The sequence below is a fragment of the Macaca mulatta genome, chromosome 13 (genome assembly GCF_049350105.2).
Source record: "Macaca mulatta isolate MMU2019108-1 chromosome 13, T2T-MMU8v2.0, whole genome shotgun sequence".
Taxonomy (NCBI): Eukaryota; Metazoa; Chordata; class Mammalia; order Primates; family Cercopithecidae; genus Macaca; species Macaca mulatta.
The window spans coordinates 94,438,065-94,452,643 of record NC_133418.1 but is presented as its reverse complement, the minus strand read 5'-3'; the positions used below and the strand labels follow the sequence as shown (position 1 = coordinate 94,452,643).

Below are 14,579 nucleotides of genomic sequence, written 5' to 3'. Positions count from 1 at the left end.
CATGGTCATAAATAGTTCCTCTTAAGTGTTCACTTTTTTTAAGATTAAAGTTTAACACTTTCGTTCCAAATAAAATTTATTTTTATCTCACGGTTGAATGATGACATTTGAATTTCCCTAGCAAAAAGAGCACTTTACTTTCTTCATTGCTATATTTAATGTTAACTAAACATTTTCCTATGTAACCTGTAGTAAATAGGAAAATAGAAGATAATGCCATTTTTAGTGAAAAGTAGTTCATTTAGGAATGGAACTTTGGATTAATGCTATAGGAACATTTGGATTAATGCTATAGCAGATTGTTCTTAGCATGCTAATTTACTACTTTCTTAAACTCCCTTTTTGGCTTAGTATTTGTCATATATGTTATATGTTTATAGAATAGTTTGAAATTGGGTTCAGAAGAGTCAGATACCTTTCTACCTTTTCAGCATGTATTTTGAGTATAGTTTATATGTGTGGTTTGGTAAGCCTTTCTGCTCACTCCCAGATAACTCTTGTTTTGTATATTTAAACCCTTACAGCTTTTAGGAATAAATCTTTTCTAATTTCCAAAGCAATACAGGCTTGTTAGAAAATATTAAACCACTAAAAATACATGATAAACTGGAAAGTGACGGTAAATCCTCATTGCCTATGGCATAAAGACTGACTTTGTTATAGTCAGGAAAGAGCATTATCTTAGAAAGAACTTTTGACAGCCTTAACTGACCTGTTAAAAATTTTTTTTAGTATAAAAACTTACAGCATGAAATTTTTATATTGTTATCACATTATATATCTTACAGAAGTTGAATTATAAAATTCAGCATTATTAACAAGATATGAACTTGTATTTATTCTCATTTCATTGTAGAATGGTAGAAAATTTGACATATATTGGGGATTGGTTTTAAGTTTAGCGTTTGAGAACCGCTGAACTAACCACCCTTACTCTTCTCTCGCTGCTCCCCAGAATACAGCCAGACTTGTCCTCACTCTTCCAGTGTACTGTTACTTAGCTTTGATTTGCTTGTTTTTGTTCATGTGGTTCCCTCCTTCCCAGTTATGTGCCACCCATCCTCCCTTGTTCATTTCAAATCCTCCAGTGGCAGAGACTACCAAATTCCTACTAGAATTTGTTCTCTTCATCCTGAACCTGGAGCTAGCTAGCTCTTGTTTTCCTTGTGACTGAGTTCTAGCCAATGGAATGTGAGTGGAAAATGATATGTAGTGTTCCTCCACATTCTTTCCTTTTTTGCTAGGTGATGTGAAACCATGGAAGTGCAGAGCCACAATGCAAGCAGCCTAGGTCTCTGAATGACTATGTAAGAGAATTGCCCCACCAATGTGAGCCTTCCTCCTCCACCCTGTGATTATTACATATGCAAGAGGTAAATTACTTTGTTAAGCCATAATGTGTTTGGTGCTATTTGCTACTTCAGTTCCACCTACTATAATAACCTACTTTCTCTAGGAGGTAGTTACTGACCATGCTAGTTCACGTAGATTATTTTTTCTCCTAAAATTCTATGATATTTACTAGGTACTTTTAATTCACATTTTTAAGAACCAAAAACAAAGGCAGAAAGAAAGATGGTATGCATTTAATTTATACATGTCTTGCTCACATAGATGGTAGGCCTTTGGAAGAAAGTGACTTTGCTTTACAATTCTTTTGTATTTCCCATGGTACCCAGCTAAGACACTCAGTAAAGACTTGAAAGAAGGCAAAGTTGAGAACAAATCTTTAAAGCATAGATACTGGAGTCTGCAATGGTGTTAAGTTCAGTGACCTTCATTTATTTTGGTTTTCTCTGATTAGTCGTCCTTGATTATAAAGGAGAAAAATGATATAGAAAATCCGTAATTTAATAAATTGAAACAGACATAAAATAATGACATTTGTAGTAGGGTAGCCATTTCCTTCTTTCCTCTCTCTCCCTTTTTCCCTTCTGTAAACATTAAACTTTTACAATGTGTCATGTTTTAGGCCCCAGGGAGTATAGCAGTTAATAAAACAAACAAAAATCTGCCTTTCAGAGTTAACAGAAAATAAGTAAAATATTTGAAATGCTAAATACAACCAGTCCTAAGAAAAATAGAGATTTAGGGTGAGTGGGCAGCAATATGAGTGGGGCTTGAAGTGTGTTAAATGAGGATGAGATGTGTTAGGTGGAGTTGAAGTGTGTTACATGACGCTGTTATTATAATTTAAGTTGTACAGTCAGCAAAGTCCTGTCTGAGGGAGTGACTCTTGGGCTAAGTGCTGAACCAGGTGAATAGAAACCATGTGGCTACCTGGAGAAAGAGCTGTTAAGGAGAGCAGACCACAAGCACTCCTTAACCCAGGGTGAGAGTGATGCAAGTGTTCTAAAATTGTGATTATTGCACTACTCTGAATATACCAAAAATCGTGGAGTTGTACACTTTAAATGTGTAGATTTTATGGTATGTGAATTATATCTTAATAAAGCTGTTAAAAAGAAAAACCATCAAAGCTTTAGAGGTCTTCAGCATCAACCCAGGGAAAAACTCTGGTTTCCTTACTGCTCTTTTTAGAGTGTTTGGCTTTGTAGTAGTTGTAGTTACCACAGTGAATCACATGAATTTTTTTCCAGTTAGGTCTAGAGACCGTGAATCACAGCAATCATTAGGAATATTAGTAAATTTGTATCAGATTACTTTGGCTGTAAGGTTTTAAAATTTCCAACACTAAAATTTGGTCATGTATGTGCAATCTTCATAGTTTGCTGCTAAAGTAACAGTAGATTATTATCATACATTTATAACTTGGAGAAAAAAGGTAATGTTGGCTTCATGCTCAGTAATGACTGATTTCAGATTGAGATTGTGCTGACTTTGCAGCCACATCCCTCACCAACATGGCAATTGCCTGATGGCACTGACCTTGGAACTGTCCTTACTTTCTCTTTTCTTTTAATGGTTTATATTGAAAACAGCTTGGTTGTCCCTGACTCTTGCTTTTTCAGATTCTGACTCTTAGATACTATCTTTCATTTTTTCCTCTGGAAATAAGTTTTAGCACTCAGTAACTCCCACATTCCAGATTCCAGCCACCTAGGCTGCATTAATTTAGACCCCTTTCCCTAGACGCTGAGAATTGTGGAGCTAGAAAGAGTCTTGGAGTGCAGAGTTGTGTAACAAGTCAGTGCAAAGCTCGTGTTAGGTTCTCAGCAATCCTGAATTCTGTCCTCAGTGTCTGTTTCCAATATCATTACTATATTTCCATAAGGAATTAACAAATGATGCTCCCCAAAGGCAGTCACCTTGACCATAAGGAGATTCTTCAGATCCTATTACAATGTTAAAATTATGGACTCGAACTTTGTATCTTAAACCATCAAATCATTTCCTCTCAATCTGTAATCATTTTTTGGCCCAGGATCAGTTTTCCATTGTACTGATATGTTAGCATATGACCTCATCCTGGTTTACAGTTGAGAACATGTGACTTAGACTATAGATCTAGCCCTAGATCTGCTACAATGTGACCCTGGCAAGTATCTTAATCTTATTAAAGACATTTTGTATTTCAGATATAGTTCTGATAGCAGCATTCCCCTTTCCACCTTTGTACCACACAAGTGAGTGGGCTTGGAGAATACGGTTCTCAACATGTGAGTACAGTGAAAGCATATTTAATGTTATCTTCTTTACCTTCCTAGACTCAGTGGGGAAGAAAGGGAGGAATTTCCACTCCAAGAAGTACAACTTCTTCACGGTTTCTTACTACATAGGCAAGACAAGGTGGGGAAAGAGCCTATTCTGTCCCATCTGGTCAAGGAAGAAAGGGTAATTCTGCTAAGAGGTCTGTGTAAGGCAGGGATCAGGGCGTGCTCCGTGGCCCCACCCCATCCTGAAGAGAGCCAGTGAGGACTCTAGTTGCTTCTGTACAAGCAACCCACCATTGCACTTAAAACATGCAAAAAACTGGTCACACTCTTAAACTTCACGTGAAGCGTTTGTGTCTAAATCCAAACTGATGTGTCTTAATCTAGCTATACCAGCCTCCTTTTAATAACTAATAATAACCAGCATTTACTCAGTATGTGTACTCTGCACCAGTTGCTGTTCCAAATACTTTATATGTATTAACTCATCTGATTTTCACAACCCCTTGATGTGTAGGTACTGCTATTATCACCCCTATTTTTTTACAACTGAGAAAGTAACAGGTTGGAAATTTCACTTATTAAGTGGCCAAGCTAGGCTTCAAACCTGGATAGTCTGACCACAGTCTTAGCTAATTTAGGGGCTACCCTGATTTTTTTTTTTTTTTTTTTTTGAGATGGAGTCTCACTCTGTTGCCCAGGCTGGAGTGCAGTGGCGCCGTCTCGGCTCACTGCAAGCTCCACCTCCTGAGTTCAAGTGATTGTCCTGCCTCAGCCTCCCAAGTAGCTGGGACTACAGGTGCGTGCCACCAGGTCCAGCTCATTTTTTGTATTTATTTTAGTAGAGACGGGGTTTCACCATGTTAGCCAGGATGGTCTCGATCTCCTGACCTCGTGATCTGCCTGCCTCGGCCTCCCAAAGTGCTGGGATTATAGGTGCGAGCCACTGTGCCCGGCCCAGGGCTACCCTGATTTTGAAGAGGAGTTTGATTGTAGGAAGACTTAGGACTCAAAAAAGGAAATTTTCCTGGTAACCCTTACAATACACTAAATTATTTTACTTCTCTGGGTTTCTTCATCTGTAAAGTAGAGTTTTGAGAAACTAGGTACTTTAAATGCTTCCTGTTTGAAAAGTCTAAGATTTTGAATTATAATACCAAATTGTTACTTGTTTTCAACAAATTTAATACAGCATGGAATATTTACTTTTGTAGTCATCAGTATGCAGTATACACAGCTATGTGCAGAAGTATATTAAGCAGCACTGTCCAATATGGCATCTACTAGACTAATACATAGCACTGACTATTTGTGATGTGGCTAGTCAAATTGAGATATGTTGTAAGTGTAAAATACACACCAGATTTCAAAGACTTAGTATGAAAAAATAAATGTACAGTGTCTTGTTAATTTATTTTGGATTGATTACATGTTGAAATGATAACATTTTAGACATACTAGGTTAAATATATTATTTACTTTTAAAAAACATAGCAACTAGAAGAATTAAAATTACGGTTGTGGCTTACATTATATTTCTGTTGGATATTGCTATTGTAGAAAGTCCTAAATGAGAAAGAAGGTATAGTTTATATAGGAAAGAAACTCATCTGGTGAAATAGAAGATAGTATGTATCTGGTAAACCCAAGTACATCTGTAAATATACTGGCCATGGATAAAAGTATATGTTTGATAAAATATATTAATTGAAACAGTAAATATATTAATGCCATGTGTAATTCAGTAGTATATTTATTGAGCACTTACCATATACCAGCCACTCTTCTAAGCACTTTACATATATTAACTCAATACTTATCCTGAGGTAGGTACTGTTATTACTCATGGAGGCACAGTGAGGTTGTTAACTTGCTTTTAAGGCTACGTTGTTAGTGGAGTGAGTAATGGAGTTAGACAGGGTCTGTATAGTTTGCCTCCAGAGCCTGTGCTGTCAACCATTGTGTCGTATTGCCTTATTAAACTAGGTGACCTTATGATTTACTGTATTTCTGACTCTCATTATTTCATATGGTAGTATGTGCATAGATAACCCACTAGAATTTAAAAGCTTAGCAGATGGCCTTAGTACCAGCTTGTATTTATATTTTGCTTGTAGATTTATTTTTAATTTCCCAAGAGTGAATATTTATTTGTAGCTACCACTTCTAAGGCTGCTTGTTTATGCCTTAATTTTAGCCTATTAATTGCATTTGTGGTAGTACTCCACAACTTTTGTATGTTATATGTAGATGGTGTAACTGTACTTTCTGGGAGAAATGTACATGGCCAAATAATAATTTAAATTAGTGATAAGAAAAGGGAATATAGGAATTTGCTGTTGGATTTACTCTGCTTAGAACCTTTAATTGCAAAAAAGATAAAAAATGTGTGTTTTAAATGGTTTTATTCCTAAAGGGAAACTGTAATGCTATGTCTAGGTTGAGCATACATTAGGCATTTATATATCATATGTATCAATACATATATTTAAGTACCATCTTATTTAACTTGTAACCTAAAATTTTAAAAAATACACATTTTCTGGCTACCCAGTAGGTAAGGATCATACAAGAATAGATGTAACAGGTCTCTGACGTGTAGAAATAAAACATACATGAAAAAAAGTGAGATAAATATCAGTTTTACACAATAACACTATGTACGTTATGAATAGATAAGTCTTATACTTCTAGGGAAAGAAGGAGACTTTTTTGAACTGATGGTTTGGGTAGGGTTACTGTAGGAAGAGAGAATTGAGCTGGTCTTGTAGGATGGGGTTGAATTTCCTTAAGAGGAGTAAAGCGGGTATATGAGCAGATGCTTAGACATGAGGTATAAATTGAGCTTGGGCAATAGAAAGAATTCAGCTGTGGCTTGAGTATAGCGTTAAGAAGCTGAATAGTTAGAGGAAATTTCAAAAATTAACTTGGGGCCAGGCTGTAGAAGACCTTGAATTTTAACAGTAGGAGTTTGAACTCCTTAAGAAGTTAAGAGTTGGGGGCAGAAAAACAGAAAAGAAAAAAAAAAACCCTTTGGGTATAGGATACTTTTTCCTTGAGTTACTGCTTATGTGATGAACATCACTAATAAGTTATGTTCTTGACCTAAAATGCTAGATATTTTTAGTTCTTGGTAATAAGCAATACTGAAGAGCTTGCTTTCTTTGTTACTAGTAAAATCTAGTGCATGAAATTGACTTGTTAGCATAATCTCAGATTTCTTGGTTGGAAGAATTTTTATCACATAGCAAATAACTTGACAGTTGTCTATTTTTAGAGATGACAAATCAGTATTTTGCACTGACTGTGAATTTCATTTATACATTTCCACATACTGTAAATTTATCCCCTTATTTTTGGGGCACATTAAAATTAGCTCTTTTTAAAAAAGCTCTGGCTTATTTTGGCACCACTACCTTATTAGCCCAGACCCGTGGGCTACATTGTTTAACCTACTGAACCCCATGTTTTTTGTTTGTAAAACTGGAAAGGCACCGCCCTCCCAGGGGTGGTGAGATTGTCTAGTGAAGCAAGACAGTTGCAGTGATGTCTGACACACACGTGGAGGTAGATACTCAGTAAATTTTGTCTCCCTCCCTCCTAAGATTGAAATGGTTGTGAGCAGAGACTTAAAATAGACTTTCTTATTATTTAATACAGACTTTCATATAGTGGAGCTCAAGGAAATTTGGAAGGCAGTAACTTTTGTGAAGTCTGACTTTGTTATAACTTGGATTTTTAAAATGTTGATATATCAATAGAACTTAGTGATGTTTTAAAAAATAAATTGGCAACTGTTTCATGAGAACGTACATAAAAAACTGAACAATCAGAGGACTGAAGTATTTCTACAAAGTCATTTTATTTCATGAGCTAAAAACTGTGGCATTGAAAGCAAATGAAGTCCAGGAGGAATATTCTCATACCAAGTATGTTCTAGATCATGCTGTTAAAGAAGTGCAGTTAAATTTTTTTAACTGACTTTTTTTTCTTTTGACATACATCAGTAAATGTTAATATATGTGTAGTTGTGTAACCCCCAACTCTAGTCGAGATACAGAACAGTTCTGTCGCTCTAGAAAACTCCTTGTGCTATCCCTTTATTGTCACATTCTCTCCCTAACCCCTGGTACCACTGATCTTTTTTCTTCTTCCTTTATGGACTAGAATAATGGGGGCTGTCAAATCAGATGAATATCTTAAATATGATACCAACTAAGATAAAATGTTGAAATATCAAATTAGATAATGGTCATGGAAGTTCTTAGTACATAGAGGCATTAGTTATTTAAAAAGTAGTTTTGACTGGGCAAAGTGGCTCGTGCCTATAACCCAGCACTTGAGAGGCCGAGGTGGTAGGATCTCTTGAGGCCAAGCGTTCAAGACCAGCCTGGTCAACATAGTGAGATCCTCCCATCTCTACAATCAGTCAGTCCAATAACTCAATAACCAACTAAGTAATTAAAAATAAATAAAATAGAAAAAAAAAATTGGCCAGGTTATGATGGTGTGTGCCTGTTGTCACAGCTGTTCAGGATGATGAGGCAGGAGGATCACTGGAGTCCAGGAGTTTGAGGTTGCAGTGAGCTATGATTGCGCCACTGCACTCCAGCCTGGGCGACAGAGCGAGACCCTGTCTTAAAACCAAAAAACAAAAAAACCAAAACCAAAACCAAAATAGTTTCATATATAATATTAAGTCAGTGGGTGAAGTTTAGCAGAACTCTTCTACAGAGTCAAGTTTGTGTAAATTTCGACAGCTTTTTTCTTCAGAGGCTTTTAGGCTTATTTTTGAAAGACTTGTTTCACATGGTCCTGATAGCTGGAAATCCCTGTATTGTCTTTTAACCTCATATTGTTCCTAAGTGAAAGTGGACAGTAATATCTGCCTTGAAAGGTTATGATTATTAAGTGTTATGATATCCAAAAATATAAACCTGTAAATATAAGTATACATACATATATGTAAGTGTGTGTATGGGGGGTGCCTAACCTATAGTAGGCATTCTTTTATTTATTTATTTTTTTGAAAAAAAAAACAAAAAAACATCTGCAGTAGCTTTGGAATGTTGGCTTGCTCAAGGGGTGCCATGTCTTCTTAATTTCTGTATTCTCTCCCGTGCTCTTCCCATGGAAAAATTGATCAGTTGATCCTCAAAGCTTCATCTTTCTGTTTTAATCATTTTTGATATTTTTTTTGAAATGTATCACCAATTTCTCTGTTTGGGGGTGGAGGGAAGTATATTAAATCTATATGTTTATCTTAATGATTCCAGGTTTGGTTCACAATATAACCATTCCATGAAGTGTGATTTTTTTTTTTTTTTTTAATTGATCATTAGGACATATGGGCTGAATCTTTGCCAATCCCAGAACTTCCTTTTGAACTTGGGTTTGTCAGTTCCTATTATAAGATCATTTTGCTTTTGACATTTTAATCTTTTCTTAAAAGTAAAGTACATAGTATTCTGCTATGTAATATTTTAGGCAGTAAGATGTAATTGCTTTCCTACAAATTTAATTATTTAATCAAGTGCAGAAGCAGATTTAGGATTTTTTGTTCTTGCCCACAAATCATTATGTACACTCTCTTTATCAGTGTTCTTTGTCTCATTATTTGTGCTCAAAATATTCATAAAATCAGTAAATTATAGAACTGGAAAGAACCTTCAAGACCATCTAGTCTGTTAATGTTTAATTCTGTCTAATCCATAGCCCCCCTTTCATATTAAATATTTCTAATACTCTCCTTACTAATACTCTAATACTCTCAGTGTCCTGAAATGAAATTCCTAATGAAAATTTTTACCCCATAAAAAAAAGAATCAATATAGTAATAATTCTCTAATTGCAATATAAAGGAAAAATGAAAGGAATGTAATTTAAAATGCAATATAAGGTATGATTATGCTAGAAGTTAAAAAAAAAAAAAAAAAAAAAGGAAAGAAAAATCACCAACAGATTCCAAAATGCTCTTAGATGGGTAGTGCCATTTTGTTGAGAACCACCAATGGAGCCCCAGTCTTCTCATTTCATAGGTAAAGAAAGTAAGGGTGGGGGTGAAAGGACAGAGGAGAGGGTGTTGGATGGATTACACAGGTGTGGTTGTTAGTAGAGTGTGAGTCCTGGAGTATAAGTCTAAGCAGTCAGTAGGTATCAAACTTCTTTGCCTCATGGTTTTTCTAAAGATTTACATGAAAACATTTTTTGTTTTTTGATGAGATAGGTGGTTATGTATTATTCTTGACTTCTTTGCTGTGGAGATACACATAATATATTGGGGTCTTTATTAGTCTGTTCTTGCATTGCTGTGAAGAACTATCTGAGACTGGGTAATTTATAAAGAAAAGAGGTTTAATTGGCTCATGGTGCCACAGGCTGTACAGGAAGCGTGGCTGGGGGCGTCTCAGAAAACTTACAATCTTGGCAGAAGGCAAAGGGGAAGCTGGATTGTCTTACATGGCCGGAGCAGGAGGAAGAGAGAGAAAGGGGGAAGTGCTACACATTTTTATAAACAACGAGATATCATGAGAACTTATTATTATGAGAACAGCAAGGGGAAAATCTGTCTCCATGATCCAGTCACCTCCCACCAGGCCCCTCTTCCAACATTGGGGATTGGAATTCGACACGAGATTTGGGTGAGGACACAGACCCAAACCATATTGGGATCCCTCTTTCTGAATTAGTTGGTTGCGGGAATCCTGTAGGGTAAGGCCAGCTCACTGTACCTTTTGCCTCTGATTCTGTCCTTGGCACAGAGTAGCCTCTCAGTTAGTGGAGTTTCTTGGGGTCTTTCTTCCGGGTATTGTATAGGTGGTGGACATGTGGACACGCATATGATAACTAGAGGATGTTCAGTAGGATCAGCGATACCTCCAGTGCTTCCATTATCTGGCTTTATGACTTGGGCACAAACCCATTTTTTTGTTTGTAAAATTCCTACCTTTTCTGTCTTGTAGGTTGCCGCAAAGGTCAAATGAGAGTGTAATGGAAAGTGATTTGTAAACTCGATGTAATGTGTCATATGCAAATGCAATGGATTAATGTTAAGCCTAGCATCCTCCCTCTCTAGAGTTATAAAGATATTATGATCCTATTTTTTATTATTAAAAATGCTTATCTGAATCTCATTTCAGTTCCATGAATCTAACAAACACCTACCTGCCCAGGGATGTGGGATACCATACACACTCTGCTTTCTTCAGCCCTATCTCCACCTCGGCAGCCCCCAATAAACCCATAAACAAAAGCTGAAAACCAAACAAAACTTCTCTACTTTAGCTCTACTACTGTTATTATTTCTGGCCTTCCTGTAAGAGCATACAACTCTTGTTATAGCTTTCATAGCCCTTATTACAATGTCACTATTTACTTATTTCAGAATTAGATTCCTCTGCTAGATCGTAAGTTTCATGAGACTTTTATGATCTACTTTATGTGCTTGTGTATGAAGGTAAAAGTATTCTTTCCAAAATATAGTAAAACTGGTACTTAGGGAAGATGCCCTGTATATATCCTCTAGACTCCACATTTTCTGATACAAACCAAAGTGCTTGGAGTAAACACAATACAAGGCAACCCTAATACCAGTTCCTTTTTACTTTAATCCCACTAACTCATTTAATTTCTTGGAGAAATGCCATCCCCAATAACTTCTAGAATGTTGCTTTTGTAATTATTAGTTATGTGGAATTTAAGTAGCTTAACTTTTTATATTTTTTAACCTTTACACTGAATTGCTTTTTTATCAGGATTCTAGGTATAATCAAGGATAAAAATCTTTTAGAGAAAAACTGAGTTTTTATTAAGAATGGTAGACTGTGCGTTAATAACTATTTTTGTAGCATTTTGTTAAATATCTGAAAAACATTTTACTCTTTTGTAAATAATTTTGTTGTAAATAAATTGTAATTTACTCATTTGTAGCAGCCTCTGACAAATTTTTTTCTCATTCACTTTTGGACTTAATGCTTTTGCTTAAGTTTAGTGATTCAATTTCTCATTGTTGATTCTTTGAATAGTTATTTTTAAAACTTTCTTTACATTCATAATCTAGGCTTCATAATCTAGGCCTCATTAATTTAAACTGAGCTTAGCTTTGTTGGTCTTCTTGTTACTTTGTTTCTTCTTCTTTTTTTTTTTTTTTTTTTTTTTTTTTGAGACGGAGTCTCGCTCTGTCGCCCGGGCTGGAGTGCAGTGGCGCGATCTCGGCTCACTGCAAGCTCCGCCTCCCGGGTTCACGCCATTCTCCTGCCTCAGCCTCCCGAGTAGCTGGGACTACAGGCGCTCACAACCGCGCCTGGCTAATTTTTTGTATTTTTAGTAGAGATGGGGTTTCACCGTGGTCTCGATCTCCTGACCTTGTGATCCGCCTGCCTCGGCCTCCCAAAGTGCTGGGATTACAGGCGTGAGCCACCGCGCCCGGCTGTTTCTTCTTATTTTTTAATGCATTGTCAGCCATACTCTTCATCACCTCATTTCAGCAATGCCAGTAACTTAGGGTATTCATATTAGTAGATAACTGTCACTCTGATACTATTTTGAACAATATATGGCATTTTTCTCTGCCTGCACCATGGAGTCCTCCTTTCTTTCATAGCCTGGAATTTGTGCTACACAAATGTAAAGTTGTTTATTGGAAACAGTTCAGGATTTGGAGTTAAATGGATGTAGGTTTAAATCCTGTCTCTGCTGCTTGCCAGTTATATGGTCTAGGTGAAGCAGTCTTGTTTGAGGTGTTACCCAGAGTTCTTTGTCTCATGACCAAGAAAATTAAGGAGCATGGACACCGAGGGTGAGGTTGGAGCAAAAGTTTTAATAAGCGAAAGAGAAAAACTCTCTACAACTGAGAGGGGACCTGAAAGAGGGTTGCCAGCTGTGAGGCTGATCCAGGGATTTTATGGACTGGAAAGACGAGGAATATGCTGACTGGTCTGCAGGCTATTTTGGAGAAAGCACCACTTAGAGGTATGTTAGTGTAAAGAATTGGAGGCAGAGGTGGAGGCTCGGCCCAGGACCTTGGCCTGGGACCAGTCAGGGGCTGAAGTGAAAGCTTGGCCTGGGACCAATCAGGGGCTGAAGTGATGATTCACCCTATATAAATGAAGACTTAGCCTGTGGCTAATTACAGAAAGGTAGACATATGTCAGTAGATGAAAAGTAAGAGACTAAGGCATGCCAAGAGAGGGAAATGTGTCCAAAGGGTTTTGGGTTCGCAGAGTAAGCATTCCATTGAAGGACATGGGCTCTTTCTTATGTGGGGCCTGCAGTTTGATTTTCAGGCTTTTTTGTTTGAAGGAGTTTTAACAAGCAAGGGCCCACCCCAAATGCCTGCCTAACGGGTTTCTTACTTTATCCTTTCTCACGGTTTCTTACTTTATCCTCTCTCATGGTTTCTCACTTTATCCTCTCTCATTGTTTCTTACTTTATCCTCTCTCGTGGGCATGTTTAAATGTTTCTGAACTCACTTTCTGCATCTGTAAAATGGATATATGGTTCACCGCCTTACAGAGTTGTGAGAATTGGAATATTGCATGTAAAGTTTTTTATACGGTATTTCTCTTTTCTTCCATGTCTTTTAATGATTTCTGAAAAAATACTCATTTTTAATGCAACCAATTTTAATACAGGTAGAGTAGACTGGGGAGACCATACTGAGAGTGGGAAGCCTGCCCTTAGGCTCCTTCTATCGCTAAAGTTATGTGTTTGTGACTAACTTTGAATGAAGATTATATAAGATGTAAAACAACTACCAGGCAGTCTGGATAAAAATTTTCTTAGCAGTAAGGAAAATAAACTGTCAAAAGTGAATCTGATCTCTGTTACCTCATCTAGAATAGAAAGGGTTTACCTGGGCCACTGATTTCAGATGATGTTCTTTAACACCTCTAAGAAGGAGAGGTCCTGGCAGAGGTGAGGAGTGGGATTGGGCTCTGAAATAGAGACTGTGTTTTGTTGTTGTTGTTGTTTTTGGAGACGAGTTTTGCTCTTATTGCCCAGGCTGGAGTACAGTGGTGCAGTCTTGGTCCACTGCAACCTCTGCCTACTGGGTTTAGGCTATTCTCCCGCCTCAGTCACCCGAGTAGCTGGAATTACAGGTGCCCGCCGTCACGCCTGGCTAATTTTTTGTGTTTTTAGTAGAGACGGGGTTTCTCCATGTTGGCCAGGCTTGTCTCGAACTCCTGACCTCAGGTGATCCACCCACCTTGGCCTCCCAAAGTGCTGGGATTACAGGAGTGAGCCACCGCTCCCAGCCTGCTGCTGTGTTTTTACTTGTTTTATATGAGACTTCTTGGTGGGATTTTTGGATGAAGAGTTTCATGGTCCAGAAGTTTGCAAGCCAGTGGACTAAGTTATCTCTAAAGCCTCTTTGAACTCTGAATTTCCATGGTATATGATTGTATAGGCAATGTGGTTTTTAGATTGATCAGATTTTCAAGGATGTCTTCCATAGTATTTTAATGATTATACTGTTCTGAAAATAGTCTCTTTTTGTCCATCAAAGAGTTACATCTGTATATCCTATAAATTATTTTATTTTATTTATTTATTTATTTATTTTTTTGAGACAGATTATCGCTCTGTCGCCCAGGCTGGAGTGCAGTGGCCGGATCTCAGCTCACTGCAAGCTCCGCCTCCTGGGTTCACGCCATTCTCCTGCCTCAGCCTCCTGAGTAGCTGGGACTACAGGCGCCCGCCACCACGCCCAGCTAGTTTTTTGTATTTTTTTAGTAGAGATGGGGTTTCACCATGTTCGCCAGGATGGTGTCGATCTCCTGACCTCGTGATCTGCCCGTCTCGGCCTCCCAAAGTGCTGGGATTACAGGCTTGAGCCACTGCGCCCGGCCCCTATAAATAATTTTTTAAAAATCCTATGAGTACCAGTTACCTTTCTTAAGCCTTCATGAGATTTTATTACCAAATAAAGTCTTTTTATTGGCAGTCACATTAACTATATGTTT

General features: G+C 37.4%; 1 protein-coding gene across 10 annotated transcripts in view; it reads left to right on the top strand.

Annotated features, from left to right (window-relative positions):
• LCLAT1 (lysocardiolipin acyltransferase 1) overlaps positions 1–14,579 on the top strand; it is a 215,352-nt gene that overhangs the window by 40,303 nt on the left and 160,470 nt on the right. Inside the window, exon 1 of one of the 10 annotated variants that reach the window (XM_077959799.1) lies at positions 1,245–3,620. The exons of the other annotated variants lie outside the window; for them this stretch is intronic. The gene's annotated coding sequence lies outside the window, so the exon portion shown is untranslated. Of the gene's footprint in view, positions 1–1,244; positions 3,621–14,579 lie in introns of those variants that run through there. 10 annotated transcript variants of the gene reach the window in all.